This window comes from Temnothorax nylanderi, unplaced genomic scaffold, assembly GCF_030848795.1.
Source record: "Temnothorax nylanderi isolate EJ_2023f unplaced genomic scaffold, tnyl_v1.0 TNYL_tig0465_pilon, whole genome shotgun sequence".
In the NCBI taxonomy this organism is placed as follows: domain Eukaryota; kingdom Metazoa; phylum Arthropoda; class Insecta; order Hymenoptera; family Formicidae; genus Temnothorax; species Temnothorax nylanderi.
In genome coordinates, this window is record NW_027249527.1 from 42,510 (window position 1) to 50,000 (window position 7,491).

Sequence of the window (7,491 nt, forward strand, 5' to 3'; positions counted from 1 at the left end):
CCGCCATATTGACGTCGCCATCTTGATTTTTGCTAAGGCGCATATGGCTTTTTGTAGCTCTTTGTTCAAGCTTTAAATTGAGATCTCATACGTATTTTTTCGTCGCTTTAAATTTTGGCCGCAGCACTGATCCGGTTGACGTGGAACGTCCCATATATATATATATATATATATAGATATATCTATATAGGGAGATATGGAGGGGGATGCTTTTCAAATGGCCATATTCTTTTAATTTAAAAATTAGCACCTCCCTCCATATTTTCCCCTTAAAATCGGACCAAATTGTCAAAACCACATAAAAATAAAGGTCACTATCGAGGTTACTTATTAATTATTACGCTGTGCAAAATTTCAACAATCTTTTTCCCCCAACTTTAGAGAGCTATAACTCGAAGAGAAAGCATTTTTGGACCCATGTTTATAGAAACTTCTTTTCTTATTTTGACCCCTAAAATACGCCCTTAAGATCTGTAACATATTTTTAAAAACACTGTATATATAATATTACAAAATAACATTTTAATAAAACATTTTTATTAGAATTAAAATAATAAAATAATAAAATGATAAAATTACTGGAATAAAATAAAATCGACGTATGTATTACAGCTTTAATAGAATTAACAACTGAGAAATTAATTAGCCAAATTTAAAAATATAATTTTTTTGTTGAAAATAATTTAAATAAAGATCAGATATTGATATATTCTATTTATCAATTTATATAAATAATAACATAAATTGAATATAAAGGGTACAAGTAAACATTGATTTTATTTTATCCTGAGTTCAGAGGATGCAGAGGATGGCACGATGACTCTATTTTCCTCCTCAACCGGAAGTGACTAATCAACAATGATTTCGACGTATATCTCTTTCTGTCGATTTTCCATCCACATAATTGTGCGCACTTCCGGGATTTGGAAACAACTCAGCGATAAACAAATTAAAAGTGCGCCGCAAGCTTTTGAAAATAACCTACTAAATTAAGATGTAATAAGATTCTTTTCGATGATTGCTATCACCTGATTACGCGATTACGCAATAAACTTTATACAGCGCGCGCATAAACACACACACGCACACACATGTGAGTAATCGTTAAAAAAAAGTATCTCGTTTTATGATCAATAAGTCACGAATATTACATTATATCATCGTCGACAAAGAAATTTAATTAGCATCATCGTGTAAATATTGCATTATTAAAGAAAATTGTTGTTATAATTAAGTATTAAATATAACGTAATATAAAAATATTTTTTATTAATAATAAATTAAGTTTTTAAGAAAACTTATTAAGAAGTAAAAATTAATGAATAATCTGTATTGTTATATGTACAGACTTATTATATTAATTATATGAAAATAATTTTGCCTTATTGTTTAATTAATTCAACATTTTCTTTTGTTTGTAATCATAGAAAATAAAATATTTTAATATATAAATTTCCTACAGCACGATTAATCACGATTAATCAATAACATTATTATTTACATTATCCGATTTTGCTAATAAAGTGTCCGTCTCGATATAACCACATTTGTCGTAAAGGAAATCCCAGTTAGTACATATGATAATACATGATAATCAACTGCGAGCGGAAATAAAGCATTGTTTAATCGCACAATGAGCCACGCGCTTATGCAAGAAATTAATAACAACTAATTATTCGGTAGTTACTATAATAGACTTACTGTAACAGATACGAAATCCTATTATTTCATACCAATTGTAAAATATTGAGAAAATTTAATGTTTTTTTTTTACATTGAAAACGGTTTGTTAATATTATATCATTGGAAAACTAATCAGAAAGATATGTAGAAAAATTATGAAAAATGTTGAAAAATAGATTTGTATTTATCAATAAATGTGCGATAATGACAGCACACACACACACACACACATACATTTGCAAGTTAAAGATTATTAATCTTATGAGACTGTAATTTAGATTGTGAAAATATTCAATTATACATATAATCGTAATTATTCACTTTATTAAAAATTTAAAAATCAATATTTTAATTATTAAGATTATTATTTGTAAATTATTACTAACTTTATTAAAAAATTTATTAATGTTAATTATTACTTTTTAATAATTTGAGTAAATTATAACTTTATTATTTTATTAAAGAAACCTATTTATTTGATTAATAATTCACTAAAAGCCAAATTACAATACAATGATACATAACAAATGTGTGCATTTGAGAAAACGTTAATATATTATTAATTTTCTGATTTTTAGATAATTTTTCTCGAAAACATAGTCCGCATTAAAAGATTTTATTTTACTTTCGTCTTATCTTTTTATAAAAAATTATTTTCTTTTTAAGTATATTGTACGATGTATGTTAATTTATTTATAAAAGTCATTGACGCTTCTGCGAGATCGTTGCACTACCAACAGTAACATAACTCGATGGTAGCGATGATGGTGGTGGTGGTGGTGGTTGCAGGCGGTTGATGGTGACGATGGCGTTAATACTGGAACCAGTGGTACCCGAGGCCCCCTTGCTCTCGTCGTCGTCTCTTCCTGCTGCTAATAATATCGCTTTCCAACTCGAACCTCGTAATGTACGCTTCGGTAGTGTGAAGACACGATCAATTATTCTTAATTACGGCGAATGTGTACTTTTGATCGCTCGGGCATTGTTTTTCGGTGTTTGTTTATCTATTGACGTGAGTGCCGCGATCTACAAGTGATAAAATGAAGAAAGAATGAGAGAAAAAAGAATGAGGATTACAGTATACGAGTATGGGTGATGTGTACACAAGTGACGCATATAGATGCACCATGTATGTATATTTTATATTCTAAATATTATTTTAATTAATCAGCGAGTTGCTCTAAGCGACTCTCAGTGCAATGTATATATTTTTTATGGTTTACTATAGAGAAATGGCTTTTAATCTTCTTAAGATACTATTTCTTGATTAGTCGTTCTGAGAAGTTTTTTTTTGAAAGAAAAGATTGGTTTAACGTACATTAAATATAACCGATAGAAAGTAACGCTGTAATTGATTTTATTATATATAATTATACATGATTTATTTAAGTGCTAACATTTTTAATGATTCTTGTTTACACAACATGAAACTGAATAAAATAATGTAAAGTAAAATTAGTTGTATCTATTGCTGAATACATCTAGAACACTTCTCACGAGGTTAATTATCCTGAATTTGTTATGCAACTAATTATGCAGCTAAACCGCAAACTTTGTTTTCTTCGTAATCAAATGCGCAACACGTGTGTATTAATTAAACTCTGTTGAGAATAATAAAAGCGGCGATCGTACATGATAACCTACATGTTATTTTTATTTACATCATAATGATGGACATAAGTATATAAAATCTAACATAACAAGGGAACGTCACAAACCCTCAATTCAATTTTCACTCTACTAACTAAAATATAAAAATCGGCTGTTTTACAAAGAAAAAATACATTCTAACAAGTAAAGTAAATATATAAAATAATTATACTAAATACTACTAAAACTTGTACATAAAGTAAATCTACAAATTATGAACACTATTTAGAAACTATATGTTTCTTACAATCGATACACATTGAAACTCTTTTTGTGACTTTTGAGAGAAACTGAATGACATTCTTGGCGGTAGTAGTCACAAACGCATACCCGCTCGAATTTCGCACGAACGGTGATTCATTCTTCTCGGGCGTTCTTGTCCTAAATTTCGAATGACGGTATTTATCTGTTCGCCTTTACCTACCTTGAACTCAGCGAACCTTACCACACATTCAAAGAACAGGAACTACGGCAGGCGCCTCTTAGGAATGCTCCTTCCTCACGTGTCCGCAGTCCTTTGAATTCTATCTGTATATGAATCCATGAACTACTGGTCTGCTAAATCCGACCGACCGGTATTCCGGTTATACTATTTACCGCCGAAAGGAAGAAGAGGAAGCGTCATTTCTCTCTCATCCTTTCTTCTTCTCTACGGGTTCTCACATTCGATATGACACTCAGATATATAGGCGTGAGAGAAACGCAGCCGAGGAAACGAGGAACAATACCGTTCACCTACCTTTTAGGAGCTTGAACCCGCCGTATACACCTGTATAATCGCACCGTAGGAATTATTATTTATACAAAGTATCTGATTCGCATTATACAGAGCTCTAAAGATATCTTCTATACGACGAATTTTTTCAAAGAGTCGATAATTGATTGCCAACTGTATATATATTTTTAGCCTTTAAACAAGATTCAATTATTAATTAAAACATTAACTCAACTATTAAAAAAGCTAACTAAATATTAATTAAACGTATATTTATAGATAAATTATTTCTTTGATATTTAATTTTGTAGAGATTATTTGCAAAACAAAATGTAAGAAAATGTTAAGAAAAATTATTGGCGTTAATTAATTTACTTAAAAATTTCTATTTTACGTTCTTTTATTTTAAGTTGATTTACCTTCACAGACTGTTGGAACTGACTTTACTAACAATAAGTTGAGGTCCAAATTAATGCAATGTGTAATGTGTAATGCAATTTATTGCAAAGAAATTTCTCATTAAAAGAAATCCAAATTTTGGATAAACTAATAAACCATATTATGTTATAGAAATAAAATTAAGAAATCATAAAAATAAAAAAAACCTTTTTTTTTATTTTAAAGTTAATAAATTTTGTAATAATTCTGAAACATTAATATTCTATCTCTTCTTTCTACCTGAAGAAGTGTGTACCAGGCGCGTGCAATTTCTCGTATGCAGCGCTGTGCATTGTGGATATCACAAGAGACCGCTTCTTGACACAGCAACTACTATTGCCACCTGTTGTCGTATAGTACAATTAATGCAATTCTTTCAACTTCTGTGCTGATTATGCAAAACATTCTGTAAAACTCACGCGAATATGAGTCACGAATAGAAAGACAAGAATTACATTCTTCTTCTTAAAGAGTACAGTTGTCTTAAAATAATTATATTTAAAACGAAAATATCTCGAGAATAGTTTTTTCTTCTATTTAATTATTATATTTACCTTACTTATTTCATTATTTCTATTATTTTCGTTCAACGGTCGGGGAATAAATAAATTTTTGTCACGTGAATATTAGAAGCATTGACCAACAAATGTACTCTCTAAAAGTCGAAGAATGAAATATCACTAAAAATGAGTGAAATGCAAGTGTAACGAAAAGTAAAAATTGAGCCTGTGCACTTCGAGTGATTCACCACTCTAAGAAAGAGTAAAATTGCGCTCTATAAGTTGCAGTAAAATTGTACTCCATTTGAGTGAAAGAGCACTTTTTTCAAGTGCAATAAATCAGTGTCAAGAATGAATTACGTCACTCTACAATTTTGAGTGGAAAATTTTACTCTGTTGGAGTCACTTATTAGTTGATTTTTAGTGAATCGTGAGTCACTATAGCTTTAGAGTGAAATCGTATCACTCCGGTAGAGCAACCGTTCTAAAAATTCAGTGAAAAATTCACTTTTACCTTATAACTTATGAGCCCGCATTTACTCAAATTAGATTGAAAACTCTCTCCTTTGGAGTGACTATTGCAATCACTCTAATATATTAGATGGTGAAGCCACTCTATAAAATTTAGAGAGTAGGAAATATAAGAATAAAGAATCGCAGTAGAATCACAGTTATTCCCTATGCATCATGCTCATTGCCATAAAATACTTGCAGCTGCGCTCGGCGAACGCGTGTGCGGTGGCGGCGCGGTGCGGTGCAACGCGCTGATTGGTCTCGATTAAAATGGACTCGCTTGCGAAATCGTTCGAACGATCCTTAACGATGACGTCGAACAGTCGAGAATATTCTTGCATCTATCTCTGCTGCCGACGAACGCTTGCTTGTAAGCTCGCGTGTAACACGTTTCGCCGTTGCTCTCACGACGTTCATGTTTATCTCTATTGTAAAGGAAACGAGCGCGGAAGTCATTGTGTTGCGTAATAATATGCTGAAGTATAATTGGGCGGTTACCTTTTCGTGATAATTCGTCCGTCGCGTTTTCCGCCTGGACGAGACGGAAAAACAGACGAGAACTTAATGATGCGGAAGGAAAATTCGTAGACTTCTTATTGAGATAACTAGGATCTATTTCGACTCGCCTCGACATTTTCTTCGGGAACAAGATAAGGACCATCAGGATTCATGTCGCGGAAATGCTGAATCATTTCTTGTTGTGCGAAAGATATGAACCAGATGACTCACAGGAGATAGTAGTTTCTCATAAAAATGCAAGTATGTATATTATTAGATTTACAATTAAATATAATCTAATACATATATATATATATATATATATATATATATATATATATATATATATGGCGGAATACTTTTACATGTATATCAATCGCGAAAAGGTTAATTTACTTCAATTTAATTAAAATTTGCGTTTTTATTTATTTTTATTTGTTTTACTTTAGATTAATTTAATGCATATGATTAATCTTTTTATAAATACTAATTAGATTTATTTTATGATGTTAATCTAAATAAAATAATTTTAAAAAATCTATTTCTGCATATTAATATTTCTTATGTTTTATATATAATAATTAATTGCACACGTAGAATATTGCAGAGATAATAAATTACTAAATTTTTTAATTAAAATTAAATTATTACATTAAAAGCTAATATATATATTATTATTACAATTTTAATTTTCATTTCTTGACGTACTTTTCTATCTCTCAATGCAATGCTTTTGTATGTAGGGGAACCCGGGGCAAACGGGAACGCTAAGGTTTAATCAAGTTTACAACATATTAACAATAAATAAATGAACTTTGTTTTGTACTAAAATATTCTTTGAAATGTCCCCTATAAGAAAAGTTTTACTACATAAGAATAGTTTAAAAGGACGAAATTATTATTTTTTGAAAACGTGAGTTAACCTTAGAGAAGACCGGAGCTAGTTGTCACACTTTTCAAATACTGATTTTTAAAAAAATGTTAGCAATATTTTATAATATTGTATACTACTTTATAATGTAGCTATATCCTTTAGTAAGAAAAAAAATATTAGACTTGTATATATTTATACACAAAAAAGTTATTTAATTCTAAGCAAAACCGCGCAAATGTGACAACTTACCTCATACCCAGGGTTGGTTGTCACATGACTCTGGATTGATTGTCATGTATCTTTTATGTAGAGGAAACATACGACAAATAGTTCCTGTTTTAATAAAGTTTTATTAAAGTTAGTGCCAGTTTTTGGTAAATTTAACTTAATAATATATTGCAGCCTGAATTAAACGAAAAATTAATAATTTTCATAAACTTTGTAATATAATTCTCATAAACTTAGAGTAAATGAAAGAATAATAATTCTCATAAACTTTCACTCAGAGAAATGGACAGTTCGTTCAAAAATTAACAAATGGATAATCCGATATTTTTAATCGAAATTATGAATAGCCGACCAATTATCAATGATATCCGGCTATCATTGATTGGACATTA

The 7,491-nt window shown here is 30.0% G+C and overlaps 1 long non-coding RNA gene across 1 annotated transcript in view; it reads left to right on the forward strand.

Annotated features, from left to right (window-relative positions):
- The first annotated feature begins 2,526 nt into the window (after positions 1-2,526).
- Positions 2,527-7,491, forward strand: part of LOC139783056 (uncharacterized) — a 76,751-nt gene continuing 71,786 nt past the window's right edge. The window contains exon 1 of the long non-coding RNA XR_011721102.1: positions 2,527-2,812. This is a non-coding gene — a long non-coding RNA (uncharacterized lncRNA). The remainder of the gene's footprint in view (positions 2,813-7,491) is intronic.